This window comes from Prinia subflava, chromosome 6, assembly GCF_021018805.1.
Source record: "Prinia subflava isolate CZ2003 ecotype Zambia chromosome 6, Cam_Psub_1.2, whole genome shotgun sequence".
Lineage (NCBI taxonomy): Eukaryota > Metazoa > Chordata > Aves > Passeriformes > Cisticolidae > Prinia > Prinia subflava.
The window spans coordinates 10806906-10821076 of record NC_086252.1 but is presented as its reverse complement, the minus strand read 5'-3'; positions in this window follow the sequence as shown (position 1 = coordinate 10821076).

Genomic DNA, 14171 nt, shown 5'->3' with positions numbered 1-14171 from the left:
GAATAATTGTTTTGTTATAAATAGTAATATTACTATCAGCCTTGTAATGGAAAGAACCTGAGTCAAAAAGACAAAAGGAGAGCTCTGAGTTAATTCAAGTCAGCTGTTAAGGTTTAAACAAGAATTCCGAGGTTCCCTATAGATAGGTGCCCTGTGATCTGCAGCTGGCCTCAGCAATTCACACCTGTCTGTCAGATGAAGTGCCGTGCCAGACTCTTGCACCCCTGGGTGCTAGCAGGGAGTCTCCTGGCAGCAGGTGATGCTCTCCCAGGGCTGGGAATCACCAGAGAGATGAGCTCATTTCCTGCACAGCTCACGTGGGCCTCTCCAGGGTGAGCTGGAGGCCTGCTCTTTGCCCTGTGTGTCCAGGGAGCTATGAGAGGCCGGGGGGCTCCTGGCTTTTCCTCCTGAGAAAAGATGCGCCGTTTTGTGAAGCTGATGACTCTTTGGGAAATCTTTGTCATCACCGAAGAAGAGATGAAGTTTTAGCAGTTTAATACTGACATCTCTAAAAAGTTAATTACATGGCTGTACAAGAACTAATTATGGAGAAGGCTGAGGAACCTACCCAAAGAAGGTAAGCACGGCTTTGGGAAGGGTGTCTGTAGAGGGCATGGACAAGGGAAGATAAACCGCTGACATGGTGCTGAAGGCAGAGGAAAAATAGATCAGCTATTAGCTTTCAGATCAGTGTGTGCTTAATGAACATCAGGCATGAAGTGTGTACAAATCACCTTTTCTAAGGACAGAACAGCCCCTTGAAGCTCTCCTGTTCCTGTAATATTTGCTGCTTCAGTATGTGTTTTGGCAAAAGGGGAGGAAACAAACTAAACCTGAAGAGGAAATCTGCTCTCCACCCCTGAGTGTAAGGAACTACAAAAAGTCTAGAAAACCAAAATCCTGGCTCATAAAAGCCTGCAAAATACCACTCAGGTAATTTTTCTTTGCTTGCCTCTTTGAAATGAACATACTTGCTTTTTTTACCTCCTTTTTGGAGCTACTCTCTTCTTGGCTCGAGGTTGTTCAGAACTAGTAGCTGCAGGCTGTCAAACTTAGATGTGAACCACTGGTGAGTTGCTGCTTCTAGGCCAGTTTTGATCTAGGCAAGGTGCTGTTATTAGAACTGCAGAGAGAACAGTGACTGTGTGCTGTGTTCCACGTGTGAGGGCAGGAACAGCACACCCTTCACATCTTTCCCCTGTACACAGGAGCAGGAGCTCTGTGATGCTCTCTTGCTATGCTGTGGAAAAGAGCTGCCCCTCTCTTAGAGGGGTGGTGAAATCAACATGGGTCTCCAACACAGGATAAAGTACAAAGGCACAGGAAAGGGGGAAAACATGCTGAGTGCTACAAACTCCCGAGAAAATGAGGGCAGAGTAACTTTACCTGACAAGTGCTATAGAAATACTCTTTTGCTATTGGGATCTCTTTCTAATCATAGAACGTGGACTAAAGCAGCATGTAAGGCTTGAGGCTAGGGCACTTTTGTTACTTTTTAAAAAATTTTACTTTGTGCTGGTTCATACTTTATAAATACCTAATCCCTTAGATTTTCACACCAAACTACTGCAGTAATTCATGTAAGCTACAATAATTTGAATATTGTGATACAACAGTGCAAAGACGAGGTGATGCAAGGACAAATGATTCTGTGGGCAGGGGGTGTGGTGGGTGGTTTTGCATGATGTACGTATGTGAATACAGTGACATAGCAGCACGGGGACAAATTTACTTGGCCACAACACTTCTGTTTGGTTGGATAAGAGAGACATTTGCAGTCTGGTAAAAACAAGGCTGTGGGGGTCAAAAGCTCTTTCTCAAACCCCACTAAATTGAGGGGATTTATAGAAAAAAAATGAAAACTTTTTTTCTTTTAAAGTATGATAAATGCCACCTAGTTTCACTTAGTTGAAAAGTCACATGTGCACCTTACTCTTCACCAGAGGATTATAGCTGAGATTGAACAGGTTTCTTGGTGCATATGCTCAGTTAATATCTTGTTATCCAGCTTTTGCACTTCAGTCTTAATGAAAAGAGATGTGACAAAATAACTCAGCTTGCTTTTAGTGCAGAAACAAACCAGCATTGTTTGAAGTGGAACACAGAAGGGAAGTGACAATGTCTCTGCCCAGAGCAACTGTTTTCTTTTCTTTGAGTCTCGTAGCAGGAAAAGCAGGAATCACTTCTAATTTATCCTTCCATAGAAATAATTCCAAGATAACAATTCATTTAGCTTTAATCTAAGTACAATAGCTTGGTCACTACCATCAGGACTGTTGCATAAATGCAGCTTTTTTGCTCTCTTAGAATCACTATACATTCTGTGCTGTTTGAAGAAAGGTGGAAACCTTTCCACCACTGTCCCAAATTCTATGACATGGGTGACCGTTAAGTAAAGCTCTATTTCCTGCTTGTTTTTCATTACCACCACAGAGTGCCCCCCTCCTTCTTTATCAGTAATTTTAAAAATAAAGTTTCGTACATTTTCAGTATTTCAACCAATTTTAACCCATCTATTTTGCTTTAATGCCCCCTGGTGGCTCTTAACAATTCTGCTATTTTCACACATTTCATTAAGCAAATTAATTATCCCAAACCCTAGAGATGCATCTTGACTCCCAAAGGCAGTATGAGGAGAACTGAATATGATTTTGACACAGAACTCTCTTACCATGTGTTTGTCACTACACAAATAAATAGAGAAAAGAAATAAGCACTTCCCTCCAGATGATGTACCAAAGAGCTCAGGTTAAACAACCTTATCTCTGATTAATAAAATCTAAGTTTCCCCTTTGATGTGCAAAAGCAACAACAACAACAAGTTCTCAGTGTATAAATTGCTTCAGGTATAAATTTTCAATTATATGAAACACTAAAACAGATTTAAAAAATCAAAATGCCCAAATGGCATAAATTCCTCCAGGACCAACTTAGTTTTAGGAGCAGCTGCTCAAATTGGTACAGTTGTCTGGATGGCCACAAGAAGGCCACTGTCCTAGAAGCACAGCCAACGGAAATGGAGAAATGAAAGAAACCTTTGACAACAGGGAACAGAGAAGCAAAAAAAAAAGTAGAAGAATAAGAAAGCATGGACAAAATTAAAATAGTTTAGACAGTAAAGAATACAAAAAAAGAAGTGTGACATTTTTTAATGTTCTGAATGCTCTATTGATTCATATTCTTTATCTTAAGGAATATAACAAAAGAGTTCTGTGACAAGCAGAAAAAAGATATCAATCTATTACAGATTAATGACTGTGTAGAAATGAAACTTTGATTATCAAACGACACACATTCAAGAGATGTTTCAACTAATTTGTTTTAGCAGTGTGATTTTAGGACTTTATCAGCAGCTAAGTGTTTCTTGGGATCTCCAGTGTATAAAAGCGGTTACCACTTCCAGTACTGTAAAAACTAAATGGTAAAAACAGTGGTAGCACAGTATTACTAAGCTTTTACTCAACTTTCCTGGAACCAGTCAAGTATCCTGATCTAGGTGACTGAGACTAATGAGAAATCATAGAATGGGAACAAGTTAAAAACAGGAATGAAGTGTTAAGTGCAAATGAAGAAGGAAGTGATAAACCCCCTCTTTTGCGACCTCCATTCTTTGGATTCAGTTCCTTTTCTGTCTATAGCCAGAAAAACACTCTCTAAGTGACTGGTGTGGTTCACCAGTGTTTCACAGTTCTTCCACAATGTATTTTCTCTCACACCTGCTACCCTGGGCTGCACAGGGCTAATGGCTGGGTGGGTGGCAGGTGTTTGTGGGATCCCTGAGTGGAAGTCTTGTGTAACTTGCTCCAGGTGCCCCTGCCTTGGCTGGGGAAGGGGCAGAGACAGGGATTGGACTAGATAATCTCCAGAGGTCCCTTCCAGCTGTGACTCTCTGAAATGATTGAAGCTGAAAAGGAGGAAAGACTGCCCTACTCTGTGTGCTCCTGAGGGACCTGCAGCAGTCACGGCTGAGGCACAGCCCGTGGTGGCCACTACAGAGCATTGCTCCTGCTGGCTTCCCCCGCACACAATCATGGCATGTTCTCAGCTGGGAGGGACCCAGAGGGATCATCAGGTCCAGCTCTTAGCCCTGCACAGGACACCCCAAGAATCACACCCTGTCCCCACAGCAGAGAGTTCCTGAGCTCTGTCAGGCTTGGTGCTGTGACCACTTCCCTGGGGAGCCTGTTCCAGCGCCCAGCCATGCTTTGGGTGAAGATCTTTTTTCTAACATCCAGCCTAAACCTCCTCTGACGCAGCCCCATGCCATTTACTGGTCACTACAGAGCAGAGATCACTGCCTGCCCCTCCTCTTCCCCTCACGAGGAAGTTTTAACAGCAATGGGGACGAATCTCCCCTCAGTCTCTTCTTCTCCAGGCTGAACAGACCAAGTGACCTCAGCCGCTCCTCATACGGCTTCCCCTCAAGGAAGGCTCCTCATCATCCTGGCGCCGCACATCTGGGTGCTCTCTGACACCTTAATGCCTTTTTTTATACTGTGGTGCCCAACACAGGACACAGGACTCAAAGTGAGGCCACACCAGCCCAGAGCAAAGGGGACAATCCCCTCCGTGGCCGGGCTGGCGATGCTTTGTTTCATCTCCTCCCGGGGCCCGGGCCCTCCCCGCCTTCGGCACCTCATGAGGGAGCCCCGCGGGGCCGCCGCTCGCTGCGGGGCCGGGGCGCGCCGCTGCTGCTGAGGAGGGATCCGGGCTGGTCCCCGCAGCCCCTCGGCAGGCGCTGTAAATGACCTTCGCCTCCCTCTGGGGGCGTAGATGGCCCTCGCAGTGCAGCGTTTCACAGCAGAACACTGAGGGGTTTTAACTCCGTCGTGTGGAGCTCCACCTCACACCTCCCCAGGGAGCTGCGCCACAGGAGCCTTCTGACCTTCAGGCTAAGGGTTATTTTCACACTCGATAAATTTATTGCGTATCAAATGATGTGCAAGAGGCAACGGCTGGAAGCTGCAACACAGTAAGTTTAGATTAAATACTAAGAAAACTTGGCTGGGTTGAGGGATGAGGCTCTGGCACAGGTTGCCCAGAGAGGCTGTGGTTGCCTCATGGCTGGAAGTGCTCAGGGCCAGGCTGGATGGGGCTTTGAGCAGCCTGGTGCAGTGGGAGCTGTCCCTGCCCATGGCAGGGGATTGGAACGAGATCATGTTTAGTGTCCCTTCCAAACCAACCCATTCTGTATTCTGTGTTCAGTTCGGGCCCCAGGCAAGAATGGTGCTTTATATTTGTAGCCGTATGGCTCGCAGTCATTGAATACAGATACACAGATCAGCAACCATACCATGTTACACTGTCTCCACTGTGCATCTGAGGTGCAGGGCTTTTAAAATTGCACCCCTTTTTGTACTGAATTTCTTTTTTATGCTGAGGGAGAAAATGATTTTTTAGCCTTCTGTTTAGAACATACAACTGTGAAACTGGGAGGTCTGTCTGAAGCAGGCAACAAGTAGTAATGCTGCCACCATTGAGCATTAGATGTTATGGGAACTCAAGCAAAGGTGTTTAAGTTGTCTATCCTGGAGATTTAGAATCTCCATTTCCCTTTTGGCAGCTTGTATGGCTTCTGAGGGACATCTATGTGTGACTCAACTCCTCCCATGCATTGGACAGGGACCATGAGCCACTGATTCCCAGCTGAGGATTTTGCTCCAGATCAGCATGCAGTGTGAGCACCATCAAAGTACCATTCAGGGACCCAGCACTTGGGCTCAGCTTTTCCTGAAGCTTCTAATATGCTGAGGTAATACTATTGATATAATATATGTTTGGGGTGAACTGTTTTGTAGGACATGTTGAGATACTGTTATAAAATACATATCTGGAATGGAAAAGTAGATTTCTAAAAGAAACTTGAAGTCTGTCTGTAGATGGCAGCAGAGAAGAGGGATATTTATTAGGACCTCTAAATATGGTGACTGCATTTTAAAACTTGTGCAACTGCAGCTGCTGGCTCTCTATTAATGCTGAAATTTCTGCACTTTGCTGATGAATGTAATTATTTTGATTTAAGGATCTTTTGGCATGACTGTTGATTCTGGAGGAAGAGTTGGAGCTTTTCTGAGCAGAGGGTGACTCTGCAGACAGGGCAGCACTGCATTTGATCAGTGCTGTGTATGTAATAAAAGGAGCCTCAGCTGACGTAGGGATGTCATTGCTCCACTTGAGAATTTGCTCCAGAAAGTCTTTGCCTGCGAGATGTTGCTAGGAGGCTTGTGAAGAAATGTAGGATGTGAGGGAATATAAAAATCACTTGGGAGAAAGGAGATTAAATGATAAATTAAGTAACCCTTAAGTTTCTCACCTAAGGAAGGGATGCATAAGTAACATTGTTTTCATTGTACAGTTTCTCAATAATTGTTGGTGCTGTATTAGGCTGGTCATTAATGGGAGGATTTTGATATAATGGCCATGTAGGGGTACCAGGTTTATGCATTGAATAATGTGTGTAGAGGAGGTGAGAACATAAAAGAGCAACTGATACGTGGGTCAAATGGAAATGGTATTTCAGAGATCCTTTCATGAGCTGGGGTAGGGTAACACTATTTGACAGAAAGATGGCTAACTCTGATAATAAAATTTTGAAACAAACCGATCGAATGCTATTCTTAATTTAGTGTGCTTTAGGAGAACTGCTTGATTTGAGCTTTTTGTTCCCATTTGTTATTTTACCTTCAGAAGTTGATGTATAGTCCGAAAAGAGTTACTTTGTGTAAAAAAGTAGGAGTAAAACATGTACATCAAAATGTCTGTAGCATGTTTTCCATGGGAAACTTTTAAGACGACTGTGATCAAAGGAATGAGTGTTGAAAGTTGAAGTTAAACAATTAGATGTTCTTTTCTGCTCCAAATATCCTTTCTAACAGTTTCACAGGAATAGTTCAAATAACCTAAAAATAGTATTTTCTTTTCTTTTTCATGTTGTTTATATGGCAGTAGGAGGTGGGGTGGGCAGGTGTGTTATGATGACAGCCCACTGACTTTTTTTTCAAATCAGTATCATTTCCTTTATACTTTGCCACCCACATTTATGCCTGGTGAAATCATGTACAAAGTTGCAAGCTCAAATGGGGAAGAAGAATATTTTCATCTACAAATGTACTTTTGTTTCTTACACCTGTGCTTTGTGTGATGTGTACAGCAGCTCACATCTCTCAGCAAAGCTTTCATGTAAATGATATGTAAAAATCAGACAATTCGTATAAAGCTTTTGTTATTTCTGCAATGTTATGGCTCCAGGTTTGGGGATTTTTTTGGTATTACCTCCAATTAGCTTTTTAGGCTGATTTCAAATTTTTCAGGTTATGGGGCTTTCCTTGGGAAGTTTTCGCCTGTTCCAGGAGAGCTCACTGCTTAAAGGTGCTGCCTTTTCCTTTCTTGTAATGTTGTAATGATATTTCTTTTGGCTGTAGCTTTTTTTTTTTTTTTTCTATTGTGACAATGTCTTTTAATTTTTCTTAGATTTGCCATGTGTTTGGAGATAGTTAAGTGCTACAACTGTCATCAGTTAACAAAGTTTTATTCCAGCATAGGTAAAATACTTTCCTTGCATTGCTCTTCTCTGAATTCCTTCTACTGTTTTGAGGTAGAACTGAAGTCTCTGTTCAAGGTGGAGTCTGAGCTGCCAGTGCTGTGGCAGTGCTTGTCTTTAGAATCCTTTACATCTCACTCAGTTACTTGCTTATGCAGAACACTTTGGTATAAGGGTAAATCAGAGAAAAAACTCTATTACAGATATCTCTGTTTTGAATTCCTTCGGTGGCATGAAAGACTGCTGCAGCAGTAGGTGGAATCTGCAAGTTTGAGTTGAGAGGTGGGATAAACTAAATCTGCCAAACTGGATCCATTTGTCCATCCAGGTTAGCATTCTGCTAAGGGAGGTGCTTTGTAGGAGTAACAGCCTCAGCTATTCTGTCACTGCTGTAACTCTGCTTTCTCAGAGCATTGCTTCAATTAGTTCATTCCATTCTTCCATGCTTCCATGCTTTTTAAAATTTGCATCAGATGCAAGTTTTGGAAATTGTGAGCTGAAAGTTTGCTCTTCAGAACCCTTTGTGATTTTTGTTTATCCTGTCTGCTCTGCTTTATAATTAATGAGATACTGACTTCTGAGTTTGCTTGGCCCATGTTGCTGGACTCCAACACACTTTAATTTAATTTAATTCTTGTGAAAGCACATATGGGGATTTTTAAATTTAATCTCGTCATTGCACACTGAGATGGGTAGTAACATAAATATGCCAAAAGAACTGTTCTTTGATCTGTCCTTAAACTCTTCTACATTGTCACATCTGCAAAACTTGGTGAGAATTCAGGCTATCAATAATTTCTACCACTGTGCTGGTTTCTTGGCAGTAAATCTGCACTTTGTGCTGCCCAGTTTCTTTGCATCTGCCAGTTCTCTGGCAGAGATGTCAGATCTTTGGGCAAGCTGCAGACCATCTTCTGAGTAGTGTCATGAAAAGATCATCCCTGGATTAGGGTTCTTAGCTGCTCTGGAGTTTTACAGTAAGTATATTATTAGATATTTTACATAATAATATAACATTGTAAGTGTTCTATATAATGTATTTTTCCTCCCTATTCTGAGATTAATGTAGAATCCTTATTTAGTATGCCATGGGAAGAACAAGGCTTTGTTTACATCTCTCTATGCTTGTCTTAGATCTGCCATTCTTTTCCATAGATTTTTTAGGTGTTTTAGGGTTTTAGCGTCTTACCAGGGCTTTTTTAGGACTATTTAGGGTATTTTTAGGAATTTTAAGAGGGTTTTTTTATTTTTAGGAGTAATTTTAAGGGCTTTTTTACAACCAGGGTATTTTTAGTGTATTTTAAGGGTGTTTAGGGCTTTTTAGGGCATTTTGGGGGTTTCACATATCATGTGGAGAATGAACATTAGGTGATTTTATTCCTCTTGAATAACTTTCTTGTTATTAAGATCAGTTTTATGGAAACAGAATTCAGACAGGTATGATTAATTTCTTCTGGTTGTTTTCCTGTCTGAGATATTTTCATAATAACTTTAGCATCTTTAAGATGGCAGATATCACACTGAGAATTATGAGTTTAAGGACATGGACACTAAGACCAAATAAACCAAACCCTGATTTTGTATGAGGACTTAGGCCTTTAATTCAAAACATGCAAGGACATGATTCTGTCTGTATATGTGTATCCATATATATGCAGAAAATACAGCAATAAATTTGTACCTAAGTTGTTATTTAACTAATAACACTTATTGAATTACTCAGTACTTTTCTGTCTTGTTGCTTTCTCCTAGAAGACTCGGGGTTGTTTGTGTATTGCTGAGCCAGGACTGAAAGCTTTAAACAAAAGAAGTCTTGAACAGTTAACATGTTGCATACATCCTGTACAATATTCTGGTTCTGAACATTCATATTCTGTAAAACATAGAGCATGTCAGTCTTTTCTGCACCAGTCTGTGAGCAGAATAAATAACCTTCTACTCAAATTTCATTGTAACGAATATGCCAATAGATAATATTTCTTGTGTGTAAGTGCAAATATGAGAAGTGTGGGACAGTTAGACACAAATTGCCATTTTATCTGAATTCTATTTCTACCTGAAGAGGGGTCAGATAAGATGGCAGTGTAAGTGGTACATTGATTTTGAATTAGAACTCTTTTGGAAATAGGACACAGGCTGTAAAGCGCTAGATATCAACACTAGAAATCAACATCTTGAAAATGTCTTAATTTGCTGTCCTACTCTTCTCCGAGAAGTCTACAGAATATGAGGTGGCATCTACACCCTTAGGAGTATCTAAAAGTCCTGTTGCTTTCAATAAAAATGTTTCTATGGCACTCAGGTTTACTTCAGCAAGTGCAGTGATTTACCATTTTTCACTTATGTACAGTACTTGCAAGTTAGAGGCACAAGAAATACTGACAACAATTTTCACTCCAAGATATGGGAGTGGGACCAGCTTCTACCTTAACTAGTTCACATCAGTTTATCAGACAAGCTCCTGGCTTCAGGGCTTTAGGATTAAAAATCTAATGTGGTACTAAACAGTCTTTCCTTTTTACCTTTCAGAGACAAATGTCTTCTTTTCAGGCATGGAAATAAAAGAATGCAGAATTAGTGTCATCAAAATGTCATCATACCTGAGAAGTTACTGCATAAATTTCAACAGATTTAAAGATACATTACAAGTTTAAATGAAATCTAAAGTAGTCAAGTGTGGTAGTGACAGAAATGTTTGTCAGTATTTCAGTTGTCAATATTTGCAGCTCTTTCGCTGAAATCAAATGAAATCATACCAGAACATTTGGTGCATTTAGATTATAGAGCAGTGACCTGCACTCCTGCTGAAAAACAATATTTCATGTAAGAAGAGCAGAGTGGATTCTGCTGGGTGTTTGAATCCATTTTAAACAGATTGTCAGTAGCACTCCTACAAACATTGCTTCTTTACATCTGTGTAATTCAACAGTGTGAAACAATTGAATACATTTTGTGAGAGTGGAGGGAAAAATCTGTTCTTTGTAGAGTTCTGTCTTTTCTCATGCTTTAGGAGCTGGCTGTGTTTATGTCGATTTTTAATTTAAGAAAAAACATCACAAGACTGCTGAAAAGCATTAATAGCTTTTACTTTCTACATGTTCTGGCTACCTGGCTGAAAATCTCCAGAGTAGTAATAGCACAAATTCTAGTTGTTAAACCGATAACAATGCTCCTAGTAATATTTTTTCCTATTTTTAAATTAAAAAATTGGAAGCTGTAAATCCTATTGAAGTGCTTCTTATAAACAGAATTACATTTTGAGTAAGGGTTTGCCTCTTGCCTTAATGCCAGTGACACATAGGCTTAATGTATCTGCTGGCCTATTTTTGAAGGGAAGAGTCTCTAAGGGTAAGACACTGACGTGATAGCCGAGGTAAATGACTGCTGTGTTTACTGGAAGAATGAATTCTCCTTCAGAAAAAGTCACTGGCAAAGCAGGAGGGCCCCATTAGTCAGTAAGATAACCAGCCTCAGATTTAAACCAGAGATGCAGAACAAACAAAGGCATCATGCAGGATACATTAAATTTTAATTAATATTTTATATTGAGTTCAGGCTTTGTTTATGCAGCCCTTAAGAGGAATGTTTTCTTTTTTGCATATAATCAAAAGTCAGCATGTATTTTTGGGAGGGCTTTTGCCTTGTTATGTACTAAACCTGCATTTTGCACTCTTTGAAGTGCTCTGCTGTTTTTGTTTGAATAACCAGGGAGTGCTGCATGGCTTTGGTAAGCGTGGCTCCTGTCCTGGGAGTTGCAGACTGATGAGCTGTGAAACCAGATATGTGCACAAAAGGAGATTACAGCTTGCCTTTTTTCACCTCAAATTCTTGGCTCCACTTGGTACAGAATTAATTCGTCAGTGGAAGGGAAAGTGTCATGTGTTTACTTCAAATTTATGGTGGACCTGTGGGGACTGAGCCACAGGACTGGGGATCTGAGCCTGGATTTATGCCAGCAGCAGGGAAAAACAGAAAGAGTATGACCTCCACTGTTAGCATTTTATGCTGAGGCCTTATGGAGCACACTGGAGTGCAGTTCAAAATACCAGTTCCACACAGAGAATCCAGTCTGGCATCTCCTAAAACAATTTCCAGCAGTAACAAGTACGAATGCAGCTAACATGTTGAGTTATAGTGAGTAGCAGAGTTTGATATTCAAAACTTAATACATTCAGCAAAATATAAATAATACAAATAATAATGCTTATTATTTTGAACATCCTAAAGTCAGTCTTTCTAAGCAGTACTCTATTATTGTTTTATTTTTATCTATTAGCTGTCATTTCTATTGTTGAATGAGGTTTTTTTGTTGAAAAGGTGATGTTCTGATTAAAAGGCTTAGCTGCATTTACAAACAATGCAGGGTTTGCTTTACTTGCAATGGCGCATTACTTAATTATGTTAAAATGCAATTGCCCTAAATACTGCTTTATAAAACACTATTTCTCTCTCCTGACCTTGTTTCCTTATGTGCTGACAGATTTTATGTTCTTAACTCTCTACGTCAATGTGCACACAATATCCTGGTTCCAGCTCAGAGCAAAGAGTATAGATGAATAAACGGTGCTTCTTTTGAGGGAACATTGAAACCCTTCTGCTAACATTTACCTCTGTCAGCCTGCTGACACCACGTAGAATCTTATGGTTTTCACCTGACTTTTTTTAAAAAGACAGATATGTCCAGTAGCACCAGAGTCTTTGTAAGGGGCTTTTCCTGACACACAAAGGTTTGTGTGATTATGGACCGAATGCACAATTGCATTCAACGGGGCAGTGTCAGACCATTCAAAAAACTATCAAAGTGTTGGGACATCTTTCAGTAACTGGTAGGGTGCAGGACACAATGAGCACAGATTCTTACCTGTATGGTCAAAATTACTGAATCAGAGGAAAATTAGGCTGAATGAACCATTGGCTCTCACTGAAGTCTGTAGCACTTACTAGATGAGTTTATAAGGACAGATTTTTTTTATCCATAACATTTTGTAATGAGAATTCATAACTATGTACACCAAAAGTGTACAATATACTGCAATCTTACTGAATTTTCAAGGTAATCACTATTCTTTATAGAATCTGTGGCCAGAGTTCTGACCATGTCCTGTGTAAAATGTCTCAGAGGTGATTCTGTCATAATTCATTCTGCCTTAAGGCAGAAGGATGGACTAGACCTATATGAGTTAATCCACAGCCCACAGACTGTGGGGATATCCTAAAGAAGAGATGGTGTCCCCATCAAGTGTAAAGAATTGCACTCACAAAAAGCCAAATAAACATCATACTAATACATTTTTATGTGAGTTAGCAGCCGTATGTAATTGACTTTTGACAGGAATTAGGCCATATTGTTATTATAATTTTAATGGATATTTTAAATGAAAATGGTACTAGGGTAACATCTGAATTCATAAACTTTGGCTGCCTAAATGCTAAGTATTTATCACATGCCTTCCTACCAAGAAAAAGAGTGCAACATTTTCCACAGCTTTTTCTTCCTGAAGCGCTATCTGGTCCTTGGATATTAAAAGATGTTTGGAAAAAATGTTCTAGAGGAACTCTGTCTATTCCTTGCAATACTTTCCAAGCAACAACAACAAAAAGGGAATATCTGAAAATACACGGTACAAACAGACTGAAGAAAGAACACAGTTTTCTAGCTGACAATCTGATAGCTGAATTTTTGGGTCCCAGCTAAGGTGCTGCTTTGTGGATAACTCCAGATAAACAGCTTATCTCTTCATTTGGCCCTGGATGCACACATAGCTGGGAATCCTGTCCATCTCCTAGTGTCTTACCAGTGTAGCAAGGCAGTGCTCTGCCCAAGTAATTGAAGCTTCTTTATTGAACTATACTCTATATGTAAAATAATTATGATAAAGACACTCAATGCCAGAGTAGCAGGCAAGTTTTATTGAGTCCCTCTGTTAAGGTAATGAAGTTTGCATTAATCTGTCAAGTCAAGAAAGAGCATCTTCCCTGATCAAAGAGTTTGGTGGAGCACATAGGAAAAGTGATGGAAGTAGAACACCCATGATTTGCAATGCACCAGTATGGTTCTGTAATCTTTGTGAACACCTGTAAATATACTTTTTTTCTATAGTGCTACCAGTAAATTTACAGTGGAAGTTAGTTTTAAGTACTGTTCTTCATTCCACCATTATACTTGCTATATTAGAAGTTATTCACTATTGCACGATGTTTCAGGAGTGACCTAATTACAGCCTCCCTATACCTGAAGGGAGCCTACAGGAAACATGGAGAAAGACTTTACAAAAGCACGGCGTGACAGGACAAGGGGGAATAGCTTCAAACTAGTGCCTAGAGAAGCTGTGGCTGTCCCATCCCTGGGAATGTTCAAGGCCATGTTGAATGAGCCTCTGATCACCCTGGTCTAGTGAAAGGTGTCCATGCCCACGGCATGGGACAGGGGGTTGGAACGAGATGATCTTTAATGTCCATTCCAGTTGAAACCATTCTAGAAAAAGCAGGACTACAGAAATGTCTACAGCAGAATATTCCAACACTTATGAAAAATTGCAATGATAAGGTCACACTTATGAAAAGGAAAAACAAAAAAAAAAACCCCTTCAAAATTGATTGAACCTTTCAACTACTTTTTTCCCCCCACCAT